Genomic DNA, 17,379 nt, shown 5'->3' on the forward strand with positions numbered 1-17,379 from the left:
CGGGGGCGGCGGCCGGGCTGGCGCTGGGGCCCGGGGCGTAGGCAGGGACTAGGATGGGCGCCAGAGGAGTCGCTTGCTGTAGCTGGAGAGCGGGGACAGCGGACAGAGGGGGCGGCGGGGGTCGTCATTGTGACTCTTTGGGGGCCACTTTTAAACTCGTCGGTGCCGCATTGGCCTCGTTGGCCTTCTGTTTCATAGGCTTTTTGCTTTGCTTACCTTTGAGGCATGCGAAGTGAGAAAAAAAAAAAGTTAGGAATGTTGTTCAAGTGTCTCCGGGCTCGCGCTTGGACTGTGTCGGAGCCCGGGTGTTTGTCTTTTCCTTGGCCCGCCCCTCGATGCCAGCTCTCCGCAGAGGGGAGGGGGCGAGGTGGGGAGCAGATACAGGAGACTGCCTGACGCCAGCTTTGTGATCGGAAGGAGGAGCGCGGGGAAAGCATTTTTATGGATGGCTAATCGCTGACAAGTCTTCCCGTTACTATTCCTTCCTCCTCCCGCCCTTGACCGTGGACATTTGAAATGATAGTTTGGAAATACTACGTTGACTTATTTCTGGGCTGGAGTGGGTACTCCTGAGAAGTAACCTACAAATGATACAAATCGAGTTTGGGGATAAAATTGTATGTAAATTCTTTACCCAGTAGTTCGCAGTGCGATACACACCCACAAGGGCACTGTGTGGAGTGCTTTGGATGGATCCAGTTTACTAGTACCACTTCGGTGGCTTGCCAGATTTCTTGGATGATCTTTTGGAAATGCAGGTTAGCAAGAAGCGTGGAGGCTGACCGTAAAGTCGTGAGGCATTTAATAATGCTGCCTCCTAAGCAGTAACTGAGCGGAACGTTTGTGGCATCCGTCTGGGAAAGTGAAATGTGACTACTACAAGCATATCTCCTGCCTTAGCATTCCTCCAAGTGTGAGGGAATGAATGCCTTTGGATGTTTACATTTTAAAAATAGTGATCTATATTTAAGAAGGCATTTAAAATAAAAGCCAAAGACATTCTCAACTCCAAATAGACAAAGATTCAATAAATGAGTTTCCCTGTGCTTGTAGGAAAGCATCAACACAATTTTAGACTGCTTTTAGGTTTGTGGTTATCTAAGGAGGCTTCAGATGAGAAAAGGATGTGACCCTTTATAAATAAGGAGCATTTTAAATACAAGATGACAGAAATTTCAAGTACTGTATCCGAAAAACAACGTTTAGTGGCAATAGTCACCTTCGCTGATGGCGAGACAGCCTTCGGCCTCTTAATGTATTCTGACTCAACCAACTCCCATTTTTATGCTTGACTGGTTATCTTTGTCAGAGCTGTTTTATGCTTGAGCTCTGTGGTTTCAAACTATGCTTAAGGGAATGCCAACATACTCTTGATCTGAACAAACTCATTTTTGTCTGCAGTGTTTACTAAAAATCAAAGACGTAAACAAATTTTGGGTTAAACCTCTAAGTACTTTAGAATTACCACATCTTTGTCATCAGTCTTTCAAAGTCAACATGAACTATTTGGCTTTTCTCCTTTTAAAATCTTTTTTTAACTTATATTTTCCTAGTTAATGAGTAATCAAAAAATATTCACAGATGTCAACTCTTGCATCTCTGATTGCCCAAGACATGGGATGAGAAAGAAGAGTTTTGTTTTTTAAATGAAACATTACTAAAGATACCCATACGTAATAAACAACTGGTACACTATTTATCTTTACTAATCATATGGTCAGTCGGAGGGAAAAAAGTCTGTCCAGAAATTGTTTCAGGAAGATGAAAATATTCAATGTCAGCATGAAAATACTCAATATATTTTCCAAATAGTTTAATTCTGATTAATGAGAGTGCAATATGCGTTGCCAAACTGGAGGGATAGTGTTTCATAAGTGATCGCTATAGCATTAAGGTAACTAGTTTATATCTGACATTCCCTCTGTAATAAATAAGACAGCAGTTTCATCATGTTCTGCTTTAATATGTGGGAAATAATCCTTATCCACAGGATGTACTCTCATTTAAGGGAAGGTAAAGGTTATGACAAATACGTGGTTTTTCTGATGTGCCAAAAATACTATGCTAAGTTTTAAAGCTTTAACGAAGCTTAGTGCAGATTTTCTGTATATTGTTTTGGACACTTAGAGAGGAATTAAAAAACGCGAAACTGTCCAGAATAAAGCAGTAAATATAGCAGTACGTTGAAACCATGAATCTTCTCAAATAGTTGTAATTTTAGGCTGTTGGATTTATATTTCCTTGGTTACTGTTGCTAGTGAGTTGAAAAGTTATTCTAAAGCCAAAAAAAAAAAAATGCAAACAGTAAATGCATAAGTACTTATAATAGTGTGAGCATTTTCACAATGTTTCATGTTATCCTGGTGAATGTCCATGTCCTAAGTAAGGACATTAAAAAAAATAAACAATTATCCCCTAGTAATAAACTAACCTTTTAAAATAAATATTCCAGTAAGTTATGTCTCTTAAGAAACTTGTGTCAACTGAAGTTGTTAGGGTTTCAAGATATCTGTTAGCATTAGAAGTCATTATACCCATGAAAACTGGATATTCTTCTTGCCTGGTGGTCTTCATCCTGACACTTCCTACCCCAAAACCATGAGGTGACACCTCAGCCTCACTTGCCTGACTTATATTCTGCTCTCCTTGAGTATCGGCCTCCTTGTGTGTTAGGCTGACTCAAGACCACTTTTCCAGGCTTATCTTCCCGGTCTTTCCCTATTTTATGCTGCAATTAAAATAGTGAATGCTAGTTTCCACACATATCCTGGCTTTCCTCTCCTGTGCACCTTTACCCCACGCTGAGGCCTTCCCAGCTTCCCCACCTCCTACCAGATCCTCCAATGTGACTTCTTTATCTTGTATGCCCTGTTCAGGCGCTGCCTTCACTGGACTTTCTGTGATGACCCTGGTCCCAGGTATGTCCTTCTTCGAGCTCCTGTGGCTTTTTGCCTTTTCAACTCTTGTCTGTCTTGTATTAAGTTACTCATAGACTAATTTATTTCTTCCCCTCAGACCGTCCTTACAAGATCCAGGAAGGAAGGGACTGTTTCATCTACCTTTTTTATTCCCTAAATGCGACCACAGTGCCCTTTATAGTACTCTATAAAATAACAACAAATACGTGACACATTTTTTCACTGAACCCTTGGTCCCTCCTGAAATAAAATCTGTAAAAGCATTTCATCCATAGGATAAGGTCCATCTTTCAAGAAGCTGGTGTTGAATCTGAGCTGAGGACTTGTTACGAGGCCTGAAATCGCCTCAGCCCAGTTGAGAGCCTGCTGCTTCTGAATATTGTGGCTGAGCTACAGTCAGGAAAGCTTCTATGATACTCTTATTGCATTAGCAATTTTCCATATCAGATTCACTAAATACACAATGGAAGCCATTTAGTAGAAAAACAGATTTTAATGTGATATGGCTACCACAATGAAACACTAATGTGATTCCACAGAAAATTGCTAACACGATATGCTGATTTCCCCCCACCACCATAGCCGCATAAAAATTGATACTGTTTTTAGTGTATGTGTTTCAAACTATGCTCACAAAAGGAAAGCAGACTTCTACTGAGATGAGCTGCTGCTTTGTTCACATCGGGTGTATAAAGGGTCTTGTTATCAGCCTTATCAGAGGCTGAATCTCCTTTCTGTGCCTGGTCTTTCTGTTATAGAAAACAGTACTAACTCTCATTTTTAAAATATATCATGTTCTGTGTAATGATCCAGTATTAAAGTTAATATGATGTGAAAAAATAGAATTTGCTTATAAATATCATACCTGTATAATATATTCAATTGTACCATTTTAATTGGGAAGCTCTAATCAACTCAAAACCCATTTTTCAAGAATCACAACGACTCCAATATAAAATTTAAATTCAGAATTTAAAATAAAATGCACAAATATTAAGAAATGGATTGTAGGCCGGGCGCGGTGGCTCACGCTTGTAATCCTAGCACTTTGGGAGGCCCAGGCAGGCAGATCACGAGGTCAGGGGAACGAGACCACGGTGAAACCCCATCTCTACTAAAAATACAAAAAAATCAGCTGGGCATGGTGGCGGGCGCCTGTAGTCCCAGCTACTTGGGAGACTGAGGCAGGAGAATGGCGTGAACCCGTGAGGCAGAGCTTGCGGTGCACAAGGCTGTAACACTTTAGAAATCATAAGCACTGAAGAGATTACGGTTCTTCCCCCTCACTCCCCAGCCCACATTTAATTCAAAGAAAAAAGTTTAACCCAGAGAATAATTATAAAGGAGACATAGGTAGTTCTGATTTTTTCCTATAATGACAATTTTCAGTTCCTCTTTTTTAGATATGAAATATCCAAATCTCTCTCTGTCTCATTCTTTGGTGCTCTGATTAGCTGATGTCACTGGTGGGGATTATTTTTATGTGAATTTCCCCTTGGGGAAATTTAATACTTAGTATCTGATCACTTCCTTTTCTTTTTCATATTTAATTCTGAGGGACTATAAATAGAAAACATGTACTCCTCAGTCCCGAGGAGAGTTTGGTGCTGCAGTTGTGAAAAGCTATCTTCAGTTTACAAGCACTGGGTGTGCCAGGGATGTCCATTCATTCTAGGACTCCAGTTGCCAGTTTTCTGTCACTGAACGAAGGAATCTGGACAGCATACATGTGGTCTTGGGGCCACTCAAACGTGTTGGTGACGTTGGGGATTCTGAGTTGAGGATTCTGATGACTTAGAGTTTGCAAGTAGTGGAAGTGTGAACACTGTGAGGTAGCCACGTCCTGAACTCACTGACCCCGGGAGCGCATCCCTACATAGACTGGGCCATTTGCCTTAAATCACTGCTTTAATCTACAGAATATCTTCTTCCACATAGCCTGTTAATTTTTACTTTTAATCTGTTAAAGTGCTTAGAAGCCTATCAAATACAGATTTACTTTGGTTACTGTGTATTTTGATTTGTTTGCACAAAACGCAGTAATTGCGCGGTGGTTAATGTCGTTCTAAAGGATTTTGTCCTAAGTACTTGTGGGCTATGGAAGGTTTACAGCAGATTTGCAGATCTTTTTTAAGAAGCATTTGATGGATGGTAGCATTCAACTGAAGTGCCAGGGGTTGCTTTCTGAATTCTTGTATCTAAATTTAACTGACTTGGTAGTACCACGTTTCAGGAATTAATGGTAACGCAGAAAGGGATTCACAGATTCCATCAGTTTCCCACTTTGTGGCAGAATATTTAACATCTCTTATCTGTACACTTCATCATAAGTTCGTGAATTCATCTTGCTCCTTTCTTTGCTGAGAATCACAGAGTTTGGCTGAGAGAAGGATTGAGGAAGGAAGAGTAAGTGTTTTTTTTTTTGAGACAGAGTGTCACTCTGTTGCCCAGGCTGGAGTGCAGTGGCACCATCTCTGCTCACTGCAAGCTCCGCCTCCAGGGTTTGCACCATTCTCCTGCCTCAACCTACCAAGTAGCTGGGACTATAGGCGCCCACCGCCATGCCCGGCTTATTTTTTGTATTTTTAGTAGAGACTGGGTTTCTCCGTCTTAGCCAAGATGGTCTTGATCTCGTGATCTGCCCGCCTTGGCCTCCCAAAGTGCTGGGATTACAGGCGTGAGCCACCATGCCCTGCCCAAGAGTAAGTCATTTTAAGGCTTGGGCAGTAGCACTGTTGAGAGGTTCGAGGCACCTAAGTATGGAAAGAGGGTGTTGCCGAAAGCAGATTGGCAGATGCCAAAAGTGGACATCACATATTTGAATTAGTGTTAGCAGCATGAAAGGCACCTGCACTATGAGTTAAGAGGATCCTAGTGAGCTGGCCAGGGCAGTACATCAGCACTCATGACATTGTTTCTAGGGGAAAGTGAATTCCAGTTTCCAAATCACTACACAGGATTGAGCACAACTTGTTCATAAAGCAAGACCGCCAGTGATTGATGATATAGGTGATTATTATTAATGATATAAGTGATTATTAGAAGCCAAGAATGAATATGGTAATGAATATGGAAGATGAAAAATGTGTTAAGCTAAAAAGATTTTAGGTCTCATGTGGTTTTCTTTCTCTTGTTTATGCATTTAGTCATTCTTTCTTTGTTTTCTAGTGGAAGTAGAATTTTATTTTTAGGAATACGAGTTGAATAAAATATTTGTCAAAGACAAACATTTTTTTGGACCTAAATGCTTCCCTTTCAGCTTATTGACTATATGTTTACACAAAGCAGTTATTAGGTGTTGGCTGTGTTTGCAAATAATGACAAGTTAGTATTATTTCAAAGGAGTGGCAGTTTTACTTGCTTTCTGTTGTCATTGCATCTAATTTTATTGCAAGATATTCTAAATACACTTCATTTTTTTAAAGTTCTATTGGTTATATCTTGGAGTTTCAAAGTGTTACAATTTTGTGGGTGTAGGAATCACTTTAGAAGGTGGAACATGTAAATTTATGGGGCTTGTATAGGATATTTATTCAACCATTATTTACTCTGTGCCTAGTATATCTACACTGCCTATGAGGCCCCAGAACAGGCCCTGGGGATTACACAACGAAATAAAGTGACAAAAATAAAATCCCAGTCTCCAGGGTTTCATAGCGTAGTTAGCATGAAAGAGATCAAGAGGCAAATACTAAAATATTTCTCCAGTAGTAAGATGTCTTACCTCCCCAAACTGTAATCTGTTTGGGTTTATTTCTCTATTCAGCTGGCCTTGTGAGTCAGTGGCTTCTGCATCAGCAGATTCAACCAACCACAAATGAAAAATATTTAGGAAAAAAATAAAAATAATACAAATTAAAAATAAGATGAAAATAAAAACCATTTATATAGCATTTACAGTATAGTAGGTATTGTAAGTAAGCTGAGATGATGTAAAGTATAAGGGATGATGTGGTAGGTTATATGCAAATATGCCATTTTACACAAGGGACTTGAGCATCCTTGGATTTTGGTGTCTGTGGGCATTCTGGACCGATTTTCCCGTAGATACCTGGGGATGACTGTATTTTTCCTGATCAGACTTCCGTATTTTCTGTGTGTGAATTTTTAGTTAGTCTTGTCAAGGATAATGAGAATGATCCCATTTGGGATTTGGGAGGTAAACTAGAAGGTAGAGGTAGAATAGAAGAGACATAAACAGGAAGAGATTCTGTCAGGAAGTCCTTATGAGAACTTAGAGATGCTGAGAACATCCCTAGGCCATGGAATTTCATTGCTTACTCAGTCTGTCAGGAGGAGGACCCAGCCTTTGTACAGTTTCCTCCTGTTTTTCCCTGCTATCCTTTTTTTTTTGAGACGGGGTCTCACTATCACCCAGGCTGGAGTACAGTGGCCGGCTCTCAGCTCACTGCAAGCTCCGCCTCCCGGGTTCACGCCATTCTCCTGCCTCAGCCTCCCGAGTAGCTGGGACTACAGGCGCCCGCCACCACGCCCGGCTAGTTTTTGTATTTATTAGTAGAGACGGGGTTTCACCGTGTTAGCCAGGATGGTCTCGATCTCCTGACCTCGTGATCCACCCATCTCAGCCTCCCAAAGTGCTGGGATTACAGGCTTGAGCCACCGCGCCCGGCCTTCCCTGCTATCCTTTACTGGTTCAAAGGTGAGTTTGCATGGCTGGTCCTATAGGAAACCCCACCCAACCCTTTTAGCCAGCCAGGGGCCTCCAGACCACTTTGAGTACACTCCTCTAGGAACTGTTGTAGTAGTGCACCTATTACTTGTCTGATAATAATGTGTTTCGATTGCTCTCTCAATAATGTTATAGAGGAAAGGGACCATGTCTTATCTGGAAATATTCAGCTGCTAGGGTAGTGTCCATTTCATTGTTGACACTTGAACCACTCCACCTTTCACTTCCCTAAGTATGTTGGGGTTTCAATGACCCCACCTGTCTTTTCCCTAAATAGGTTGGTTTTTGTAGGGTGAGGTAGAAGGAAGGACAAGGAGTTTGGATTTAATCTGTAGGCAAAGGAGAACTATTCAATTTTAACCCGTAGTCAAGAGAACTATTAAATGGTTTGAACAGAAGAATCACATGATCAAAGGGGTATTTGGAAGAGTAAAGACAAATTCAAGTGGTGTGCATGCTTTTAAATGGCCACAACTCCTAGCTAAGCAGTTGACACACCATCTCCACTGCTTCATTCTTCTCTTTAGCAAATAAAAATCCGAGCTTCCCCGGCTGGGCCCGGTGGCTTATACATGCAATCCCAGCACTTCGGGAGGCTGAGGCAGGTGGATCACCTGAGGTTGGGGGTTCAAGACCAGCCTGACCAACATGTAGAAACCCCGTCTCTACTAAAAATACGAAATTAGCTGGGCATGGTGGCACATACCTGTAATCCCAGCTACTGGGGAGGCTGAGGCAGGATAATCGCTTGAGCCTGGGAGGCGGTGGTTGCAGTGAGCTGAGATCGTGCCATTGTACTCCATCCTGGGAAATGAGTGAAATTCTGTCTCAAAAAATAAAAAAAAAATAAATAAATAAAATTGAGCTTTCCCGAACAGCAGTTCATAACACGGCTTGTTTGTGATTCTTTATCAGTTTATGAACTCCACCCCCCCAGGCAGCCTTTTGCCAGGAAACAGCCTTCCTCGAGACACACACATCTATAAAATTTTAAAAATTGCCCACACATCATTAAAAATATATATATGAAAAAGATTATTTATAGCCATTTAACACTTTGCAAGTATTCACAGACAGGTTATGCTCTATATAATATTACCTTAAGTAGATAGACTATGCATAGGAAGTAGGGAATGCATTATATAATTCTGTCTTTCAGAGAAATTTATTGTATCGTGTTAGTAAAGCAGTGGGCTTTAGGTTAGAACTTCAATTAATTACATGGGGCTTAATGATACAATAGTTGGCCACGTGCAGTGGCTCACACCTGTAATCCCAGCACTTTGGGAGGTCAAGCGGGGCAGGAGTTTGAGAGCAGCCTGGACGTGGTGAAAACCCTTCTATGAGAAAAATATTTAAAAAAATGTAGCTGGTCTTGGTGGGGTGTGCCTGTAGTCCCAGATACTCAGGAGGCTGCAGGGGGAGGATCTATTGAGCCTGGCAGATTGAGGCTGCAGTGAGCTGTGGTCATGTCACTGCACTCCATCCTGGGTGACAGAACAAGACCCTGTCTCAAAATAGTAATAATAATAATAATAATAATACAATAGTTAATGATATTGATAAAACTGGATTTTACTTTCATTCATTCAACGTTTATTGATGGTCTCCTGCATGCTAGTTAGGCAGTACAGACTGCAGTGTGGCTTGGCTTGTGGCCTGGTAGGAGACTAGGCATCTCTGGAGAAAACACTTACCAAATCTGGGAATTCAAGTGTGGTAAAGTGCTGTTGTGAGTGACGGTGCATGGTAGGTGCTGTGGAAGCCCAGAGGAGCAGCAGAGAACCGATCGATGCTGTTGCCTGGGGGCCTCCAGGGAAGGTTTCCAGGAAGTTGGCTTCCAGCTCTGTTTTAAAGGAGGAACAGGAAAGACAGAGCTGCACAGGGGCCTTCTGGACAGGTAGGGATGGGCAAAGGGAGTGAAAAGAGATGAGGCTGGGAATGTAGTCTGGGGAGGCCAGATTGCGAACAGCCTTATTTGAAATTGATATTACAAGCATCAACTCACAATCCCCACCTTATGATATTTAGTGGGCTTTGAAATGTAAAATGTATGGATACAGACTCAGAGTGGAAATTTGGGGGATTCGCTCTTGGTGGTGTACATTCCGTGGGTTTGGACAAGGTGTATCATGACATGTATCCAGCATGGTAGTAGCCGGCAGAGTCGTCTCATTGCCCTGCAAATCCTCTGTGATCTGTGTTTTCATCCCCCCTTCTTCTCATATTCACTATGGTTCCATCTCTACATTCCAACACAGTGCATTTGAGGATCCTGGAGTCACTGGTAGTTAAATTTTAGTTTAAAGAGATTGTTTTTAATTTTTTTGGCACCTTTTAACTCCCACAGTGAAGCCTACAGGAGGAATAAACAGAAGTATTGTTTGATAGTATACAATAATATTATCTTAGTTTACAGTTTTCAAATTGCTTTCTCTCACATCCCCTCAGTACTTCTGCACAAAAGGTAGTGACTGTTGTTTCCATTTTACAGAGGAGGAAACAGTATGGAAGTGATTAATTGAAGATGACAGTGATGGCACTAGCACTCAGACTAGAGTCTTCTTCCTCCATTCTTGTGTTTTACTCATTATATCATGTTGCTTCTTGTTTCTGGAAGCATTGAATTGTGGGCCTTCCAAACTTAAATAATAAAATAACACATTTGTGGGGTGGCATACAATGTTTCCAAGAATATGCTGACTATATGTGTATGTGTGTGTGTGTGTGTGTGTAAATTATATACAGTTTATTACATATGTGTAAAGAGTGTAAGTTGCAATACTAGAAACTTACACCGTGATCTCTACAAGGTAGTGTTGGCCTTCTCTTTTATCACTGTTATGTTGGCTTACCATTGAAATGTTTAAATATAATCTTAATATTCAAACTCTTACATGGAAAAACATACAGCATTCTAAACCTACCTTAAGTGACCCAAACTATTAGGCATGACCTTTAGACTCCCCTCTTCGCTGCTTTAATGCCCATTCTACTTCCTCTCACTACATAGCAGACAGGCAATGGAATAGTGATTCTGTCTTCCAAAGAAGTGATAACGGGCAACAATAAAAACTGTATCTAGTCTCTTTAATTTAAAAAACAATTCAAAATCCCCGGTGAAACTTTAAAAATGATATCCAATCAACGGAAACATTCTAGCCAAAAAATGAAACTGTACGAGTGGCCAAGAGAACTATATCTCAGAGATGTAAGTAAACATAGACCAAGGCTTCCCAAGTGGCTTTTTAAGTATAAATTCCTGTGACATCTGCTTATCATAGTACTTCATGCCATGAGCACAAGGCTGCCTGGTAAACCAAGAGTCTTCATTTGGGCCACATATATCCCTTTTAGTCATGGCCTTCGGTTTCATGTGAAATCCAGTGTTTATATGAAAAATCACACTGTTGTTGGAGAGTTTCCGATTTTACAGTGAGACTGTTTGTGTTTTGTATGTGCTGTTTCTCCGTCCACCATAATTAGTTGTTTAGTTGCTAATTTATTTTTGTTTTCATTTCTTTGTTTTTCCTTTTGACTATTTTATCAGATGAAACTCAAGCAATTATTATGTCCCTTCCTCTGGGCCACAGTATGCCCAAATTCAGGAGTGGTGATAATGTATTTTCAAAATGAACTTCAGATATTCATATGTTTGAAGTTGTGTGTCGTAAATTCATTTAACCCAATCATATTTTTATGTAGTAGATTCTATTCTCTTGTATTCCTATTCCAGGAAGGATCATAAAGTCAGTTTTATGAAAGAACGAATTTCGAATTTTGTGAACTTTTCAATTGATCTGAAGTCATGGAGACTGTGGGGTATTAGTAAAATTTAGCATGACAGAAATTTGTATTTCTGTCTTATTTCAGAATGCTCGCGGTTGTTGAATCTAGGAGTGTTTGTTGTATTTAATTATTTGTTTTGACAAGAAATTTTGTAGTTTGCATTACAAGAGTAACTTGTTCTAAGAAAATCAAGCTGAATAATACTGATTCATGGCATATAACATTGCTGTTGGATGGTGGTGAAATAGAAAATAGATCTCATTAAAAAAAGATTCCTCTAGAGATTGTTCCATATTTTCTCCCCTTTTTCGTGAAGAAGCAAATGTTATTTTAAAAACAGTACTTTCTTCTGCCCCTCAAAACCACCACCATCAGAGAAAATGGATATGTTTACATTAATCAGCACTAAGTAGAAGAAAGGATCTGAAAGGCAGCCTGCCAGGGACCTCATGGGACTGGCTGTCCTTCAGAGAGGGTGGGTTGCTGAAAGGAGGTTAACCTATGTAACTGGGCCTGGATGAGTGTGAAGATTTCCCAGCATTTTACCTTATCAGGGATTCTGTTTTCTTCCAAGGCTTCCAGGCACCGATGGCACGTTATTTTCCACCTGAAAAATTAGAGTTTATTAAAATGCCTCTAATTTGCCAGAGGGAGAAACTCCATTTGTAAAATCCATTGAAGGTAGTGATGAAGCAAATTATTATAACATTTGGAGAGGATTTTCCTTTATTGTGGTAAAATATAAATAGTAATACAATTTACCGTTTTAACATTTATGTATTTATTTATTTTTAGAGTCAGGGTCTTGCTCTGTCACCCAAGCTGGAGTGCAGTGGTGCAGTCATAGCTCATTGCATCCTCAGACTCCCGTGCTCAAGCCATCCTCTTGCCTCAGCCTCCTGAGTAGCTGGGACTACAGGTGGGTGCCACCATGCCTGGCTAATTAAAAAAAAAAAAAAACACTTTTGTAGAGATGGGATCTCACTCTGTTGCCCAAGCTAGTCTTGTACTTCCAGCCTCAAGCAATCTTTCAACCTGGCCTCCCAAAGCCCTGGGATCACAGGCCTGAACCACTGCACACGGCCTCATTTTCAACATTTTCAAGCATATAGTTCAGTGGCATTAAGCATATTCATGTTGATGTACAACTACCAACACTATCCATTGCCAGAACTTTTTCATCCTCCCAAACTGAAACTGTGTATCAGTTAAACAATAGTCACCATTTTCCCGTTCTCTTAGCCCATGGTAACCTTCGTTCTACTTTCTTCTCTATGAATTTCCCTCTTCTAGATATTTCATGTAAGTAAGTGGAATCATGCGTTATTTGCCCTTCTGTGTCTGGCTTATTGCACTCAGCATAATCTTTCGAAGGCTCATCCACGTTGTAGCATATGTCAAAATTATTCCTTTTTAGTGGTTGTGTAATATTTTGTTGTATATATGTAAGAATTTGTTCATCTATTCATTTGTTGATGGATGTTTAGGTTGTTTTCACTTTTTGGCTATTGTAAATAATACTGCTATGAACGTTGAGTACCTATTTTCATGTTTTCGGTGTATAATTAGGAGTGCAGTTACTGGGTCATGTGATAATTCTACGTTTACTTTTTTGAGGAGCTACCAAACTCGCTCCCACCTCTGCTAAGCCATTTTACATTCTCATCAACAATGTGCAAATTTTTCCACATGCTTGATTTTTTCCACATTGTTGCCGACTCTTGTTATTTTCTGTTTTGTTGACGGGAGCCATCCTAGTGGATATGAAGTGGTACCTTGTGATTTTGGTTTGCACTCATTCCCCTAATAACTAATGATGTTGAACCTCCTTTTATGTGCTTATTTGCCATTTGTATATCTTCTTTGGAGAAGTGTCTATTCAAGTGGTTTGCCCCTTTTGAATTGGATGGTTGATTTTTTGTTGTTGTTGAGTTGTAAGAATTTTTAAATATATTCTGTTAACTTTTTTGGTTTTTGCCTCAATTTCCTGGTGATTAGATATATTCTGGATATGTATCCCTTGTCAGAAGTGTGATTTGCATAGAATATGGTTTTTAGTGGGATGTTTCTCAAGAAACTACACTTTTTTCCACCTATTTGTGTGAGTGTCTTTCCACCTCTAAGATAATTACTTCTGTGGAATTCTATAACATATGGTCATGTAAATAAAAGGAATAAAACATTTTTAAAAATTTCCTGTTTCTAAAAACCCACCAACTTTTGTACACATTAATTTTAGATAAATCATGGTTAGAATAAAAGATACCTAGCCAGCATAAGAGATAACAGTCCAGTGTGTGATATAACATTCAATGACACAGCATTTATTCTTCAAATGAAATTTGAAGGGCCATTTGGCCTTTGTAGCTATAGAAATTTGATCAGTGAAGAAAAGTTAGCTGCCATTCCTTAGAGTCTTTGTTATTTTTCCCTTGGTGTTCTCCTTATTTAAAACTTTAGTTTGAATTAAAAGAGTTGTAAAGCATGTAGATTAGAAATAAGAATTTTTGGCCAGGTGCAGTGGCCCATACTTGTAATACTAGCACTGTGGGAGGCTGAAGCGGGAGGATTGCTTGAGACATAGCAAGAAAATATAGTGAGACCCCATCTCTATTTTCAAAACAATAAACAAAACTTTTTAAAAATATAACAAAGGATGCCTGTAATCCCAGCACTTTGGGGGGCCGAGGTGGGCAGATCACTAGCCAGGAGACCATCCTGGCTAACACGGTGAAACCCCGTCTCTACTAAAAATACAAAAAATTAGCCGGGCGCGGTGGCGGGCGCCTGTAGTCCCAGCTACTCGGGAGGCTGAGGCAGGAGAATGGCGTGAACCTGGGAGGCGGAGCTGGCAGCGAGCTGAGATCTCGCCACTGCACCCCAGTCTGGGCGACAGAGCGAGACTCCGTCTCAAAAAAAAAAAAAAAAAGAATATAAGATTTTTTTTGAGACAGGGTCTTGCTGTTTTATCTAGGCTGGAGTGCCATTGCACAATCTTGGCTCACAGCAGCCTCGAATTCCCAAGCCTCAAGTGATCCTCCCACCTCAGCCTTCCTAGTAGCTGAGACTATAGGCTTGCAGAACCACACCTGGCTAATTTTTATGTTTTGTTTTTGTCTTTTGTTTTTTTTGTAGAGAGGGGGTTTGGCCATGTTGCCCAGGCTGGTCTCGAACTCCTGGGCTCAAGCCATCCGCCCACCTCGGCTTCCCAAAGTGCTGGGATTATAGGCGTGAGCCACTGTGTCTGGCCGGAAATAAGAATTTTTTAAATGGCTCCAGTTCTGCCTTTGTCATATTGGTATATTGATTAGTAGTACTGAAAATCTGGCAGTAACTGTAACTAAGAAAAGAAGATATTCAGAAGAAGTGTAAGACCTTTTGAACAGGATAAGAATGATTAAGATTTTCAGGAAGAGTGAATTACAACAGAGAAAGAGTGGGAGTGGGTTAAAACAACCAGAAGTCGATTTCAAGTAATTAAAGTCTAGATGAGGGTTTCTCAGCCTCAACTTTTTTGGCATTTGGAGCCCGATCATTCTCAGGGCTGTCCTCTAACTTGTAGAATGCTTAACAGCATCCCTGGCCTCTGCCTACTAGAGGCCAGTGGCAGGCACCTCCCTCCCCCAGTTACAACAACCAAAAATTTCTTCAGGCATTGCCAAATGTCCCGTGGGGGTCAAAATTATCTCCGTCTTCCCTCAGTGGTCAAGTGATAAGAGCCTGAGCTGAGTTCTAATGGCAGAATGGTGATAAAAGGATGAAAACAAGTGAAATCTCAAGTAAAGGAAAAGAGAATTATCAATAATTAATATGTATGAAGCTTTTACTGTATCCTAGGCACTGCTGGGTGCTGTAGTCATTTCACATAAATAATAGGAATTTATTGAACACCTCTTTTATGGGAGAGATTGGAGCTACAGAAATGAGTAAAATACTTGCTGTCTTCAAAGGCTTTGTTGTTCAATAAAGAGACAAATGGACAATAAGTGGTCCCCAAGTGCAAATAGAAATAGGTACAAGGTAGTGACTGAGAAGATAATTTTATTTGGGGAAGTCACAGAGTCCTGGGATGTTTAAGCTGTGGTTGAAGGATGAGTAGCAGTGTTGCCCCTTGGAGTGGGTTTTGCAGATGAGGTAATAAATGGCCTGAGGCAATGTATTTGCCCATAGCCTTTTAGTGGCTGAATTGAAGACCAAGCAGGTGGCAAAGCTGTCTCCAGACTGTCACTGCCGTCCAGGGAATAAAAGGCCCAGACCATAATTAAGGCTGTGATGATTGCATAGGGCAATTATATATTTTCCCTGAGGCTTGAGTGCAGCGATTCGCACCTGGCAAATCCCAGCGCTATGCAATTTTAGTGACAGTTTATACACTTCACATGTTTTTGTAAATCATTATCCGGGCAAGGAAGATCAAGAGTCGCATATCTAACTCCCACCAGGTATCAGACTGCCTGCCAAGTTACATTGACGACACATTGTTGATCTTGAAAAAATCAAATAAGAGGTACACTTGCATCCTCTGCTTAACAGTTTCTTTATTAACCAGTAGTAAGTGTGGTGTAATGGAACCTAGAAACAGATGGGACCATATGGCTTGATTTGTGGAGTGGCAATATATTGCTTCATCTCTTACATAGCAGGATTTGCTATGTAAGACAAATAGTTATTCAGTGGCAGTTTACATTATATATATTAACAGTAGGGTGCTCTTTGGACTTCCGTAATTATTTATATTTTAAATATTTTACATTGGAAAAGAAAATATGCATCACAGAAAATTGCTAATGAATTTCTTAAGCTGCATCACGTGTGCCCTGTAATGCTGCTTTTTCTTCACTGGCTTCTGTTCCATTAGCAACAGTAATGTTCAGACTTGCTGATGTCACTGCCCAGTTATTTAATTTGACTAAAAGTGATAAGTGTGATAATTGTGTTTATTTAAGATTTTGTTCAGAATGTTTTTAAAAAGGTCACTATGTTACTTCTGCATTATATATAATATGATATGATTGTAAAATTATATTAACTTATCAAGAAGAATTACTTGTATACACTAAAAGTTTTGGAGACTTTTGAGATAAGATGCAAAAGCTATTTTCCCTCTCGGTTCAAAGAAAACAGTTCATTCCATTCCATTTCATTGTTATTCATTCCATTTCATCTTACCTGATGTTTTATTTTTGAAAAAAAAAATCGTTTAATGCGATAGTTACTAAACGATTTTTAGTTTTGGTACATTTGAAATACTAAAGACTGACTTGCACACAAGAATAGCTGCTGCTGTTTGCCTACTCTGCCAATGAAGCCTTGAAGTGGCCCCTCAAGGCTGTGCGTGGTGGTTCACGACTGTAATCCCAGCACTTTGGGAGGCCGAGGCAGGCGATTCACGAGGTCAAGAGTTCGAGACCAGCCTGACCAACATGGTGAAACCCTGTCTCTACAAAAAATACAAAAATTAGCCAGGTGTGGTGGCATGTGCCTGTAATCCCAGCTATGCAGGAGGCTGAGGCAGGAGAATCTCTTGAACCAGGGAGGAGGAGGTTGCAGTGAGCAGAGATCGCATCACTGCACTTTGGCCTAGGTGACAGAGCGAGACTGTCTCAAAAAAGAAAAAAAAGAAAGGGCCCCTCGACACTAGAGCCCAAGGTCTAGACCTCCCCTCCTCCCTGCCATTTAAACTCCTCTTTGACAGAAATTACTCAGCCATGGTAATTATCCATGCCTCTTATACTCCCATCCTCACCCTTATCTCAGCTGTGGATGACTTTATCTTTTTGGCAGCCCACTCATTCATTTAGCAAACATCAAACACATAATATGTGTCAGGCTCTATTCTAGGTGCTATAGGGTACAATGGTGAACAAAACGGACAAAAGTCCATATCCTAATTGAGGCTGTATTGTGCTAGGGAAAGAGACAATAAATAATTTTTGAAAAGTAAAATATGACACAACATTGAAAAAGAAGAACAGGACTGGG

General features: G+C 40.4%; 1 protein-coding gene across 1 annotated transcript in view; it reads left to right on the forward strand.

Moving 5' to 3' along the window:
• Positions 1 to 17,379, forward strand: part of SMAD9 (SMAD family member 9) — a 75,827-nt gene that overhangs the window by 1,095 nt on the left and 57,353 nt on the right. The gene's annotated exons all lie outside the window — the stretch shown is intronic.

The sequence above is a fragment of the Colobus angolensis genome, unplaced genomic scaffold (genome assembly GCF_000951035.1).
Source record: "Colobus angolensis palliatus isolate OR3802 unplaced genomic scaffold, Cang.pa_1.0 Scaffold214, whole genome shotgun sequence".
NCBI lineage: Eukaryota > Metazoa > Chordata > Mammalia > Primates > Cercopithecidae > Colobus > Colobus angolensis.